Source organism: Acanthopagrus latus, chromosome 10 (assembly GCF_904848185.1).
Source record: "Acanthopagrus latus isolate v.2019 chromosome 10, fAcaLat1.1, whole genome shotgun sequence".
In the NCBI taxonomy this organism is placed as follows: Eukaryota; Metazoa; Chordata; class Actinopteri; order Spariformes; family Sparidae; genus Acanthopagrus; species Acanthopagrus latus.
This window is the reverse complement of record NC_051048.1, coordinates 6,212,901-6,228,366: the sequence shown is the minus strand read 5'-3', so window position 1 is coordinate 6,228,366 and position 15,466 is coordinate 6,212,901.

Genomic DNA, 15,466 nt, shown 5'->3' with positions numbered 1-15,466 from the left:
TATTTTCCCATGCAGCTTCAGCTCCAGCAGTGTAGACAGTTTTTGAAATATTTGTCTTTAAATTTCCTGCAAAAGTTACCTTTTAGTGAAAGTTGATTGTCCACTGTAAAGGCAAAAATATGAATTTAAAGATGGGTATCTTATAACAGGAGTTTCAATTATTCGATTTATAATCAGGTGAGTTTGTTAGCCAATTTAGGCTAACTGGCTCCATTAAAAGTGTGCCGAATTAGCAATTAGCTGCTGCTGTTTGCAAAGTACCCATGGACGTTGCGACAACTATCGCTTGATTGCTCTGATACTTAAGAAAACTTAAAACCGTGATCATCCTTATTCTTATTAGGTTCTGCAGGGATAAGGGAAGCTGTTTATATGATTCCTAAACAGATTTATGGGCGTGTACCCAGACAAACATTGGAAGTAATTATATCATGTGAAAACTGTAAGTCATACAGGATCTAAAAATATGTCTGTCATGCCCGTGCGTTCAGATTTGACTGATGACGTACGATGACTCAGAGGAGTGTGAGTTTTGGTGCCAATTTCTATACATTTTAAGCATCTTCATCACCTTGCAAGTCAGGCAGTATCTCTTTTTCTACACCTCGTCTTGAAGGTGCGAATGACAGCTTGAAGGCTTCTGCATTAAACATGGATGAGTGATTCTTCTTGTTATTTTGTGCGGTCTGACCCTTTTAAGTTGCCTGAACCTAATTAGAAAACAGTTTTCTTTCCTGTAAATTTCAGAAGGAGTAAACATTTCCGTTGGCTCTGCGAGAGGAAGAATTGAAATAAATCCACTCAAGGAGAACGGGCTTGTTTGTCCGTAACTTCATTACCACTGGCCAAACCACATCGATACATAGCTTCCTTATGAATATACATTATCCTGCTGGGAGTTCGCCAAACTCCTTAATGAAGGCAGGAACACAGAGATGGCAGGAATAAAAGAGCAAACGCAAAGGGGAAAAGATGGATAACTAATCAATAAGCAGCCGTCTTCGGGGTGAGCTGTGATTAACGAGGGGACAACAGACAGACGGAGGGGGATGGATAATGAGACTATGGATGATGGAGGGGTGGATGGATGGATGAACAGGCCGCAGAAGACTGCAAACAGATGGAGGAGTAGCTGACAGATGGAGAGAAGACAGGAAGAGCGGAAAAGATTTTGTGGCGTGCGCTCGGGGGGGAATGAGGGAGGTGGAAACGGTGTGTAACAGTTAAAGTGAGTGATTGCAGAGCACAACCTTTGGTTTAAACACCGTCTGAGCACTGGCGGTTGTTCCTGTAGCGATGTTTTATTGGATAGGAATCGTTTTATTGCTTCACTTCTTGGTAAACACTGAAAATATGTTTGCATTGTGCAGTTCTCCACAGCGTCATTACTCGTTCCTGTACGGGTAGGTCTACATTTAATTGGCAAGAATAAAGGATAGATTCCCCTCCATGCATAGTCGAACTCATGCACCCAGGCTAACGCTCATATCTTAGCAGTCACAGTGAAGATTTCGGCTTAAAAAAAAAAAGAGTTTAAATGACATCAAATTGATTTGAGATCTTGGGGCTTTTGGAGTCCACATCAACATTTAGCCAAATCCTGCAACAGTGTTTTCCTGTGAAGCTCCAGGAATGTTCGGTGGACTACGAAACTTCCCCCAAATTTCCATCAGCCTGAGGGTCGGAAGATGATGACTGATTTTTAATTTTTGGGTGAACTGTTCCTTTAACCACTCCGCCTTAGTCGGGACAGTGAGTCACTTGTTCAGTTCCTGCACTGATCATGTTAGTGTTTTTGAATACAGACCCTACTGTCTACTCTGTTACATCACAATTCTCTCTAACTGAAGCTAACTGGAAGCCGAAAACACCAAAGTGGGCGGTGCTCGCTCAGGCGTGTGTGAGCTGACCAATCAGAGGAGGACTGGGCATTCAGGAGGGGGAGGGGCCTTACAGAGACGGGAGCTAAAACAGACAGAATGGGGTACTACTGAATGAGAAAGCTGATGAGCTTTTTGAGCATTAAAGCATGTAAACCTATTCTAGCGGTAATCCAACATAAAATGATGAACCTGAAAACGAGCATGTCTCCTTTAATGATGGCACAGTGCAGTGGGCGACTGTGTCGTGACCACCGTTACAGGGGGAACATTGCTCAGTCCAGCGGAATCAAAGCTCAGTAGCACAGTGACACACATGTATGTTGTCACCCTCTCTGAGCGCAAAACACTCACTGTAAGCCTCTTAAATTGTACAAATATCAAAACACACGTTATTATTTAATCGGTTTACACATTTATTCTTATTTTTGAGCTTAAAAAACCATATAAAAACACTTTATGTGTCATTAAGCATAGAAGAGGCCTCTTTGTGTGTACTCGTGTTAAGTGATCCCTCAGAGATGAATGGCTTTCACAGGACAGAAACCTTTTATTGAAACAATGGAAAATCTTCTGTGAATTCGCAGCTCCGTCAATCTTGTTATGACAACTGTCCCGGAAAGTGAGTGAGAGGTCGCAGGTTTGATTCCAGCAAAGTCTGACAAATGACCGTTGTGTAACTGTCCTATATTGGATGAAACAGCCTTTGTAAGTCTAGATAAGATCATTTAAACCTTTACTGATCCCCAACAGGGAAGTTTGGACAAGCTTAAATGATGTTAATAATGGCTGCACTCCATTTAGTTGTGCCAGCTGAGCCCTCTGTGGTCACGCCGGCTCAGCTGGCACAACTAACAGTAGCTAGGCCATTAATAATGTTATTAGTTACACCTGTGTCACTAATAACACCACTAATGGCCTCATCATGTTTATTCTCTGAATGGCCAAGGTGAGAGCAGTTTGTAATCTTTAGCTAATTAAAGACATTTTGTGTCATGAGATTTTATTTTCACTGACCACAGACCAAACCTTAACCAAAGTTATATGAATCACCTAACCCCAAAGGAATAGTTCAACATTTTTGGAAAGTTGGAAGACTATGACGTAAAAATGAAGCTAAAGGCGGCAGCTGGTTAGCTTAGCATAGCATAAAGAGTGGACGGTGAGCAGATATTGCTGACTTTCCAACAGAGCCAGGCTAGTTTTTTAATCATTTACCCCCCGATTTAAATCATGTGCTAAGTTAAGCTAAGCTACGCTAACAGCTGCTGGCTGTAGCTCTGTATTTACTGTACAAACATTAGACTGGTACTGGTGTTCTCAGCTAATCCTAGCTAGAAAGTGAATAAATATATAATATAGGAGAACAAAATAACCTGACTGCATGTTAGCGACCTTAACTAGCCGCATGCTAACATTAGGTCACTATGGCTCTTCTTTACGCTTGACACCACAAAATGAAAGCGACTGATGTACACTTGCATCTTGTGAAAGCGAGCAGTTAAGCTGAGCTCTGACAGGCTAACCTTACCAGTTAAAACGCTGGTGTGATTACCAAAAAGATCAATAAGGCGAAAAAAAAAATGATATACAAAAACAAATGGTAGCCTAATGCTGTAATACTTTGGTTGATTTAACAGAGAAAATGTATGTTAGCTGTTCAAACATCAATGGTTAAAAGAAAACCAAGAGAAGTGAATGGTGTATCTTATTCAGCCTCGCAGGTGGTTGAGGCGATGGAGGCAGGGGAGATAAAGGAGGTCAAGGCCGATACGAAGGAAAGCGGGGGATGAGAGGGGTGCGAAAGAGACGAGGAGGAGGGCGATAAAAGGGAGAGGCGTATTACAGGGCTGCAGAGAGGTCACGGAGCAGGGAGAGGTGGTGAGGAGAGCGAGATAGAGGGATGGAGCTGTAAGCCTCCGGGGTGATTTATCGATGTCACCGCTGGGAGCGCTTTGTGTGAATGACAGCGGAGAGGGAGGGAGCGTGGAACGAAAACACGATGAAAAGAGAGCCATAAAAAGAAGCAGGCCCATGTGAGCCTGTCAGAGGAAACTACGAGAAGAGAGAATGATGTACGAGTTACACGTAGGAGGTGAAAAGTGTATCTCAGTTTGGTTTCAAAACAAAGCAGCCGACTGTACGTGTGTGTGTTTGTGTGTGGACGCCTTTTGTGTAAAAGAAGCAACAACAGATCTGTTTTAATGTCAGTTTACACCTAAATCCCTTTTCATTAAATCTGTGATTACCGATGACCACTGATGCAATGACCCTGTTTCGGTTAGTAGGTGAGTGGCTTTTGTGAGATTTCAAACACACACACTGGCTTTTTATCAAGTAGCTTTCCATCCACTTGTTTTTATGTGCATTTTCAACTTGTGCATCAAATAACTTGGGTATGAATGCAAGAAAATGAGGACAAGCTATTGGAATATTGCATAAATGCAACTGTCCCTGGTTGGTGGCTGGTTAGTTGGCTGGTTCATTGTTGGTTGGTAGTTGGTAATTTAAAGTTGTTTGGTTGGTAGTTGGTTGGTTGGTAGTTAGTTGAGCATTATTTGCATTCTAGTTTATTGATGACTAATCACCCCATTTTTTTTCTAAATTAATGTATTTATTATTCAGTGAAAATATACCCAAATCCATGATGTCTTCAAACTGATTTTGTGTCACAAAAACCTTGTCGCATTATGTTCTAGCTCTGGTCCATCTGAATTTGTTTGTCTTTTGCTTGATAATGACCTAACAGTTAATCAGCTGATAATTGGTATTGATTGCACTGCTGACTAATCGTTGCAACAGCAGCATCAGATTCTGGCAGCTGTCTGCCCAACTGAGGCAACCTAAAACTCCTTGACTGTAGTGCATTTATTCTATATTTTTCAACGACTTTTACTTCTCCTCCTGACTTTGTGCGGTACATGTTGTAATGTGTTCTCAATTAACGCCAAAACAAAGTTGCTCGTTTTTTGGTTCAGCCCGCTGCGGCTGCACTCGGCTGCACTTAATTTAACCATAACAAAGATGAGCCTGACTGTAACAGTGTGTGTGTGAATAGTATTGTGCAGTGGTTGCCCTGTGACTAGCCCCATAGCTGGTGTGAATATAAATGAGAGAGGAAGAGGGTTTCCACTGAACACAAAGGGGGAAGAAGCGAGGAAGAGGAGGAGGAGGAGGATGAGAGGAGGAATTGTTGCCGTCGGCTGTTTTGCCTCCTGCCTCATTTTCTCCCTCTGGCCATGTTCACCACGGGGAGGAAAAGTTGGACTCCCTCCCTCCCTCTCTTATCTCTCCTCTCGCTGTCTTCCTCTATCTTTCTTTAAATCTGTGAAACCTTGGATTATTTCTTTTCCATTTACTGTCCTCCTCTTGCCGTCCCTCCCTGTGACCCTCCGTCCTTCCATTTTCGCCACACTTCATTGCTTTTCCCAACTCTTCTGCCTCCATCTCCATCCTCCATCTCCATCCTCCATCCTCCTCTCCGCTCTTTCTTTAAGCGTTAAACACTATCGCTCTCCCCTCCATCCCTCCATTGCCTCTCGCTCTGGGCCGATTGTTGTCTGATCTTGACTGGAGCCCGAGATTAGATCCGACCCCGCTGCTGTAATCAGCCGTCGGCGTCCCTCGCTGCTCACAGATAATCTGCTCTTGTCCGGGAACACACAAAAAAATCTGCCGCTACATCTGTTTTCCACCATAATGCGTTTACACCACACTGATGCTGCGGCTGCTGGTGGCAAATACATCAGAGGTACTTAAGGATAGTAGCGATATGATATAAATAGTGAATGAAGAGCGGAGATCCTGCTTTCAAAATGTCACTTAACGGAATAGAAACATTTTCGGGAAAGTGGCTGATTCACACCGATGCCTCTTTAGTGTCTGTTGTGTTTCGACAGAGCCAAGCGAAGCTGTTCCCGCCTTTTTCAGGTCTTTACGCTAAGCTACGCTAACCCGCTGCTGACTGTATTTTGTACACTATATTGCATTATTGGTTGACTGGCAATAATAATTAATCTAACAAATAACGATTATAATAATGTTTATGAATCTGTTTTTTTTTTGTAGAAATTAAACAAACACTTGCACAGAGCCAGGCAAGTTAGTCCCGCCTCTTTTTGGACTTCATGCCAAGCTAAGATAACCTGCTGTTGACTGCGTTCTGCATAATATGTTGCTCTCTCAGATGTATCGTATGATCACTAGCCTTGTGTCCATCAAAGATTTGGATGCACATTTAACACCAAGTATCGGATTAGAAGAGGGTGATGAAAACAGGAAAATCCTGCAAGTAAAACATTTGAAATACCTTGAAAATGTTAATTTTTTGTTCTGTGTTTAGTTTTGGGAAACAGAAAGCTTTTGTTAATACGTTCAGTGTTTCCACTCTGGTTCCATTTTTTGTTTCTTCTTCTTTGACGTTTGCTGGCAATTAAACCGATTTTGGATTAATCCCTGTTTTTATTATACAGTAAGTCAATTGATTAAATGCTTTTTACTGTTTTCTTGTGACACTTTTGTTCCTTTTGTTACTACAAACCTACTCGATGTTAGTTTGTTCATATTTCAGGATGTACTCTACTGTCGCTATTTAACTTCCTGACTGGTGCCTCAGTTGGAATTTGTGAAACATTTCAAAATTTTGCATGAATGGAAAAGAATCTCGCCTTTCAAACTGCAGATTGGACGTTGTTAAAGTCTGCAGAACAGCCAGCTTTTTCACAACTAAAGCACATTTGGCCCAGTTTTTTTTGACTGAGACTTTTGCGAGTCATTAAATCTGTGCTTACTGGGGCCATTATTCAGCATCGACTCCACATTTTCACAGCCCGAGGACACTCAAAATCTGAAATCCCGTTTCATACAATCCGTGTATGAGCTGTGCATACCAGCTGAACTAGAATAGATGCGTTACGTAAACTCAACTGATAACACACATGCTGACGGACATTATTTGGTTTAAAGTCTCATTCACTGTGCTGGTCACGTCCATAAAGTTCAAACACCAGCGATCTGCAGAAGAAAAACAACACCAAGATCAGCACTGAACTCTTCTTCTTTGGTCCCACGGAGCCTTTCTGTCCATATGGTGGAAGCTTGCCTCCCCGTTTTGTCATGTCATCGGGGGCCAGAGCCGCTTTCCAACACATTAATATTCATCGATATAGCTTTAATCTGCAGAAATTGGGTTATTGGCAGCAGCAGCTGATTCTGCCTCTTCGCTCTCCCCCCTCCTATTCAGCTCTGTTCCTGTGTCTCTGTATGATGGGAGAGAAAGACAAAAAAAAAAGAAGAAAAGAAGAAGATCCATTTAAAAGAAAAAAAATTCAAAACTAGGGATTGGAAAAAGAGGGGGACAGGAAGAGGAAAAGAGGCCAGGAGAAAGGAGTTGTATAAGCGAGGGGAGGAAGGAGAGACAGAGTGAAAGAGACAGCGGTGACGTCACGGCCACTTTAAGTAGGTCAGGATGGAAGTCGTGATGTCACGTACACTGGAATCGGCCCACTGGGCCAATGGCGTGCAGGGACACACCCCCCCCATTTTTTTTTCTCCACACCGCCACAGGAAAATAAAAACTGCAGCCCCCCCCCCCTTCCTGCAGCTGTCTCAAACCACAGACAGGCACCAACACATGCACACACTCCTGCCGCCACAGACACTGACAGACAGTAACAGCAGACTACTATAATCCCCCGAGGAGATGCAGCAACTTTTGCTTGTTTCCTTCCTCTCCTCTTCATCCTCGTCCTCCTCCCCCACCCCCCCATCTTCTGCTTCCCCCTCGCAAATGTCAACTCTCACCAAAGCCTCTTTACTCGCTCAGACGGTGCAGCCGAGCTATTTCTGATGTTTTTTTTCCCTTTGATTTTTTTCAGCATCAGACAAATCATCAAGACTTGATAACGATGAGTCTGTGTGTGTGGTTGTGTGTCAGCAGCGGTAGGCCGATTATACAGACCCTGAGGATGAGGCGAGGGGGTAGTAACGTGAGATCGTGATGAGGAAGGTGAGAAAAAAGGGGGAGCAACAAAGCATTCAGAAGAAGCGCAAGATAAACATAAAAAACAAAAACAAAACGTGAGATGAGCAGGCCGACTTTTGGTTCAGCTGAGGTCAAACTGGCGAGAGCATTATTTTTAGTGTCCTCAGATGAAAGAGGAAATAATAAGACGGCGAGCTCAAGTATCGCTCTCCACGCACAGCTTTTTTTATCCGAAAGAGCCGAGCCCACTCACCTCGAACGCAGATTAATCAGGATTGTCAACATTGTGTGATTAGTTGGAAAAAAAAAAAAAAAAAAAAGGCACAGTAATCACAGTGATATTGTCCAGCTAATAACATCACCATGGAACAGGCGCTGTAAATTAGATGACAAAGATGGTTGAGTGGATTGGTTGTAAGCGAGTCTCTCGAAAATGAAGACCTCATTTCCAGCAGACTCCAGTTTTAGAAAATATATGCAGAACCTTCCATCGCTACTTCAGCCTTGCTTGACGTCTTTTAATTGGTCTGGTTCTGTTTAACACTGATGTTTCACAAAATGATGTAAATGATGTAAATTAAGTTAAAGGTAGGACCAACTCATCCCCTGTCACGTGCTTAACGTGATACAACAGTTTGGTGATGGAACTGCTCGAGCTCATTTTCGAGCCTGGTGCGTCTCATACAGATGTTGAAGCTGACCTTCTGCATCTGTACGAGATGCAGAGGGACTTCACAAGACTTTAGTATATGATGGCCCGGAAAAGGAGGCCAGGGTGCTGCTGGTGCTGGGGTTAGGGTTAGGGTGTGTAATACCAGGCGCACTGGGGTGAACGAGAATGAGTGGGAGCCATCTACAACTTAGAACAGATGTCAACCGGGGGCGGGATGTGGGCCAACGGCCTCTTTTTCCCACTTCCTACATCCCAAAGTGCTCATGCAAACCCATTCACGGTTGGGATGCTAACGCGCTGACAAGATGGTGATGGTGGTGACAGGTTGAAAAAGTCCCTCATTTATATTTATATTTTGCGATCATGAACCAGAATCCGAGCAGGCACTTCTGAATCACATTTTACTACGTGCATCGAAAACCTTACATCCGCTTCATCAAATGTCTGGACGTGTGTGAGCGTACATTTCCGTAAGCGGGAAAAACAAGGCGTGCAAATCAGAAAGACAGAAACCTCGTTATATTGAGGTCAGATGAGTAATTCTCTGCAAATTCGCTCTGTTACATAAAGGCACAGTTGAAGCATTTATAACATCCCCTCACTATTTAGACCCACCTGCTTTAACGAAAGCTACTTGTGATTTAAGAGGCACAACAAACGCAGCTTTATTTTTCTCCGTTGCACTATTTTATTCCTAGGTTCGGTGGAGAGGACTTGCAGACCAGGACGTCGGATTTAGCAAAAGAAGTCTGTCGGTGTCGATGGTGTACACATGGGATCAGGAGAACAGACAATGTGTCCATCAGAAGAGGACGTACTGAGTCAAAGTGTCCTTGAGCAGCACGCGTGATTATCTTTCTCCTCGCTGACTGTGACCATGTCTATTTCCAGTTGAGCTCTAAGGTGACAGCGTGATTCTGTTAGGTGAAACTTCCTCAATAATGAGGATCAGATCAAACTCTACAGGATGGTTCATTAAAAGTTCATCTTATATTTAAAGAATATATTTGCTCTGTCTGTGGAGCTCTGAGCCGCCTCCCTGCGCTGAAGATTTTTGGATTACTCTTAATCTACAGATGAGAAAGAATCCTTCTGTTGAAGAGCAAACGTGCAAATTGCCAAAATTGTACGTACAAGGTTTTTCGCCCTCCAGCGACAGCATGTTACTGCGATTGCAACTCACTCTGTCCAAGGGCTTTATCTCACCAGCAGTATGAGAGTGCGGTGCGAGGATGTGTCGTAGATCTGTAGATGTAGCTGCTGTTAATCACTCTGGTTAAGTACGTCAGCTCAGCACCTGACAAGCATTTGTATTAGAAGTCACGAGAAAGGTGACTTCTTTATGTGCCACAGAAGGCCTTTACAGGAGAAAAAGTCATACCTTGAGATCTCCTCTGCACTCCATCTGTTCTTTCTGTTCGGATCGTTGGAATGCGAGGCCATATGTAAGCTGTTATATGCATTTAGTCGGAGTTAACTCACAATTTGGAAAACAGACAGAAAACCAGACTGGCTTTGGATCATTAACATCCCCCCCTCCGACTCTCCTTAGATCAGCATTAACCCTGGTGGACTGCTGCCAGCAGGAGGTCGGCTGTGGAGGGTAAACGTGGCGATGATGTGTTTGTAAAGAGGCCAGAGAGGGTCACCAGGTCAACCGCAGTCATTAAAAGGAGCCTGGTTCAGCCGGTTCGGGGCCACCAGCGGAGCTGCTGCTGCTGCTGCACATTACCCAGTCTGACTTGAACTTGCGGAGACGTGGAGCAGGCGGATCAAGGCGTCTTTATTCACAAAGATCTTCTTGTAAAACAAGAGCGGAGGGAGGGGGAGAAAAAAAATGCTGAAGATGAGCTGACACGGAGGAGATGTAGGTGGAGGACGTGAAAGTTTGAAGCTCCAGGACCGAGGGGGGTCTGGCTCAGCATCCCGTCAACAAGACAAAAGCTTCCAGCCGGCTGAATCTCGGCGCTTCGTTAAAAAGTAATGAGACAGACATTTAACTGGACCGTGAAGATGAAAATCCAAAAGATCAAACAGCCTTGACAATTGCAGATTTTTCCTCCAGTGGCTCTAAAAGGAAGTCTTTCATTTATAAGTCTGGGCATCTGCAGTTGAGGGCACAAGGATGCGGAGGAGCTGGTGATTATGACGAAGACTGTCACCCTCGGGCCCAGGGTGCTGCTAACTGTGGTGCACAGAGTTCGCCAACTTTGAACTAGCAGTTATCACGCAAAGAAAAGTTAAGTTTGATGGAATTATTGAATATCTTGACATGATTATCATGATAAACCCTTCAGGTCTGTGGATATTCACTTGGATGAAAAAGAAACATCTGTACAACAGCTGCATCCCGAAGGAGAGGCGTACTAGATACAGGACTATATGTACTGTTGCAGACTGGGAGGTCATGTGATCAGGAATGTTCTAGAGAGTTTTCGGGGGGGGGGTTTGACAACCCGAGGAGGACATTATGTTCTCCAACTACTGATCCCGTTTTTCTATTCACTATCTTTGACTCTGACTCTGAAAAAACGTTTGGATTTGGACATTTGCTTATTTGGACCAACATGTCGGGATGTGGCGTTCCAAAACACCAAAGTTGTGATGACATTATAAACAGAAGCTATAAACCTTGAGATTGAAAATCTGCGCTGCTGTTTGGTTTCAGACTCGCCACTCTCAACACAGCGTTGTGCTCGGACGCAGCTGTTTTTATGGGAGATAAACACTATCACGGAAGAGCCAGAGGTCGACAAACAAAGATAGCAAGTCGCTTAAAAGATACAGATACTTCCCTTTGTAGTTGGTGGAGACCAAAAATAGAGCAAAAAGGAGAGTGACTCCAAATGAGAGATGACGCTGCTCTGTATGTGCTGGATGTCAAAACATGTCAATGTTGTGTGTTTTACGGTTTGTTTCTGCTGCCTCCTAGTGGCATAAAATGCTATTGCAACTTTAAACTGCTACGACGTAGCTGGCGAAACTGTCAAAATCTGAATATTTTATGGTTTTACTTTGATGACACAGTAACAAAAGTGGGCAGAGGACCTCATGAGAGATACCGAGCTGGTGAACGGGGTGATGAAAGTGCTCAGTCTTCATTTAATACGCCCACTGCTGAAATTAAACATGCGCCGTTCACTTTTTTTCCCGGCCCGCCGTTGATTACATGACCGGCCACCTGAACCTCCCGCGGCTCCGTCCCATAGGATCAATTATGATTAATCCCAAATCTCATCATTTTAACGGCACTATAGCGAATTACACCACGCGCCCCAGAATTTGATTGATGCCGAGGGTGAGCCTGATTATAATAGAGGGGTGGGTGGTAGGTGCATCCCGTATGATTGGAAAGTCCAAATGAGATACAGTGTTTTTTTTTTGTTTTTTTTCAAAATGCAAAAATGAATCAGGTGCGGCTTAGACTCCTGTGTTTGGGTTATTCAGTGTTAGGTGTTGGTTTGGGTGCAACATTGCATGCAGTGCCAGTCGAGCGTAATGTCACATCCTTGGCTTTGTCTTTGTAGCTCGGCAGCCAATATTTTATCAGAAAGCAAACACTTCCCAGGCCGATTGTTCTCTGTGTGTCCTGTGATTCATTGTGTGTCCAGCATTTTGTTTTTCTGAGTTATTACGGCAGGTTCTCACTTCATTCCTCTTGCAGACCATTTTATTGGCAGCAGTACAATGCAAAGTCCTCCGTTGCACTAAATGACATGTTTACACTTGAAGGTATTCGTCTGTTTGTTCCAGCGCTGACTGACTCGAGGCGCGCCAACAAAAAAAAAAAAAAATCCCCACAGGCCGCACAAACACACACATAATATTGCAGGAGCTTTCCATCAGCCGCTCAACCTGCCACAACCTCACCAGCGGATGTATTGTTCGGTAGTGCCCAGGTGCACCATGGCCCGATTTCATGGCTGGGGTTGTTGCAGGTCACGCAGAGTTCAGGACAGACGGAGGTGAACTCTCACATATCTTTGTCAGATGAATCCCAGCCATCCAGCGATGACGGCGAGGCCCCGTTGTGGCTTTGAGAGCTGAAGATACGCATCAGGGAGGCAGCGCCGAGCAGGAAGAACATGTCTAAATTTAACAATGCACGTCACATCTAATTTTGTTACCGTCGGACTACAACTGTGTATTTTCTCAGCGAAATCAGAGACTTGAAACACATTTTTCTTGCAGTGTTTATGTGGATGTGTCTTAACTCATGGGGCCATATTTAAAATCACAAACATATTCCCGAATACTGTACTTGTATTCCAGAAATTTCAAAATTGCTGATTTAGTCTCCTTTCTTTATGCTAAGCTAGGCTAGTTTCACGCAGTGGCTTTATCTGCCGAACAGATGTGTCACATGTTCTGCATTTTTAAAGGTCTTCATCCTCCTTCTTAAAAAAAAAAAGAAATGATGGACACCTAATCGCCAAAGACTTTGGCCCCAATCGCCAACTGCTGCTAACTGTATTCTTTTTATACATTCTTGACTTCAGCTCCTGTTAGCTTGTTAGCTCAGTTAGCCATGCAGCTAGCTGGATGACCAGCTGGAAAGAGGGTTTTTTTGCAGCTGCAGCTAGCAGGTTAGCATGCTAACTTCAGAAGATATCTCTTCAAACATCAGCATTGTTATTTATTCACTTTCTGATGATTATTTAGATAATCTGTACCACCTAAAGCAAATTGTACTGTACTTGTCCTTGATAAAATCACTAAATTCACTGCTTAAATGCAACTATTTACACAACTTCCACACAGATGGCTGTTTTGGTAGATAGCTCAACCTATCTAACTAACTGACTATATTAAGGCTATTTTCTATGAAGGAAAACATCAGCATTTGAGTGAATATAAGTATCTAAGAGATTTGCTGTACAAGATAGTGTGTGATTATGTAGGTAGCAAACAGCTAGCCAACAGGCTAATTTACAAATACACTGTATTATCCCTGTTGAATGAAATAATTTATTTTAAGGTAAAAAATCAAGATCAAACACGGCCGTCGAAGATGCTGAGTCGTGTCTTGTCCTCAACAGCAATCAGACATCCAAAGCTTATGTTGGACCGCCAGTATGGCAGCCAGAGGGTGCGTTACGTCACCTGAAAGCCTTTTAATCCAGCCAGGCTGCACAGCCGGTGGGCCAAGATAAGCGATGACCACCACTGATAGAGAAGTGAAACTACTGAGGCCGTTGCTGCATGTCTGCAAGTCTCTCCATGCACTCTCTTGTCAGTCTCTCTTGCCATTTCTGCTTTTAATGGAGCAAATATTTTAACAAATCACTTTAGCTGGAGGGGACAGAGCTGTTTTTTTTTTGTTTTTTTTAAACTGTGACCGTGTGTGCAGAGTGTGTGAGCATGAGTTCAAGTAAGCGAGGGTGTTTTGTACCGTATGTGTTGATTTGGACCGAATCCTTGGCGACACGGTAACTTGTTCAAATGTGCGTCAGTGTGCTCAGGTGGGACAAATATCTGGCTCGCCGCTGCATGACAGAGGCACGACCTGCAGGATTATTACATAAGGTGGATAATTTGGGGCCGGGCAGAGATTTTGAACCGGCAACTATGATGCAGATAGCATGAGTTTTTAGTCTAAATCCAACCCCACATGAAATTCTGGCTATAAAAATTTGAAAGCCATCTTTATTCGTCACATTTATAAACAGCTCTCCGGCTAAATCCATATACTTAAGCACAGAAACGGTCGGATTTTAAATGCAGAGGTCACTGTAACCACTGCTGAGAACCATGGCCCTTTATGAATTCATTTTGTTGTCTTTTTCCAGTCTGAGAGGCACATAAGGGAAAAAAGTGTGGTCATCCAGCGGCAACCCAAACGAAAGCATGTGTGTCACTTGGGGGGAAACGAGGCTTACGTAACCACCAAGCCGGTGAGGGATGTTCTGGTCCTTGGCGGTTCTGCTCTGGGTTTGGAGTACAGTGTGGAACGGTTCCAGCCGGGATTACAAGTGTCATGTTTATTCCCCCCACCACCACTCTGCTGCTGTGTTAAAGAGCTCATTATGTATTCCTGCATAGAAAACCACAAAGGAGCGAGGGAGCGACTTTGTGGTAAAAAAAGGACGATTGTAGCTGTCAACGCCACGACTGAACACCTCATGTCTCTTTATTTGACATTGGGTTACCTTTAACTCTCTGTATACTCTCTCTGCATCACACAAAGCTTTCATCGTGCCTGTTAATCCACATTCATGTAAGCAGTAAGACTGAAAGTATCAACTGTCTTTCAACTTTTGCCAAAGGCGAACATCAACCACATGTCCACAAGTCAAATAACATCTACTTAATGGTTATTTCAAGTATTTATGTTTTTCCAAAACTTCAACTATGTCCAAAAACAGCCATTAACATTTAAGTTAAAACAACACTGACCCACAATTCCTTGTGAAATCACTTGAGCGAGCTAGCCTAATGGTGCGCTACATCATTGCACGACACCTAGCCATACCAGCTAACAGGTCAGCTAACTGTAGACAAGTTATCTGTGTTATCCCAAGTGTACGGACTTTATTTTTTCTCAATATTTATTTAGCCTACCAGACATGGCAGGAAGTGTCCCTGGTGTGCAATGTTGTGCCTGATCCACTGAATAATCACTCGTTTGTTAGGGAATCGGCACCACAGTATGATATTAACTATGGTAGGTCCTCTATTTTAACATAAAACTTGGCTTGTGCCTTGTAGGAGACCTGAGTCAGTTGAGACGCTGTTCACATGCTGCAGGTCTCTAAATAAAAGTTAAGGTTTTGTCAAATTACCACAAACTAAAACCACTGGGAACATCGTGGGAATTTAAATGCACGGGAGTTCAGTGGGGAGAATTTGGGGTCAAGACAAAACAGGCTGTTCTTGGCACACACACACACACACTGGAGTCAACATTACAGTTATTTCTTCACAGTTTTT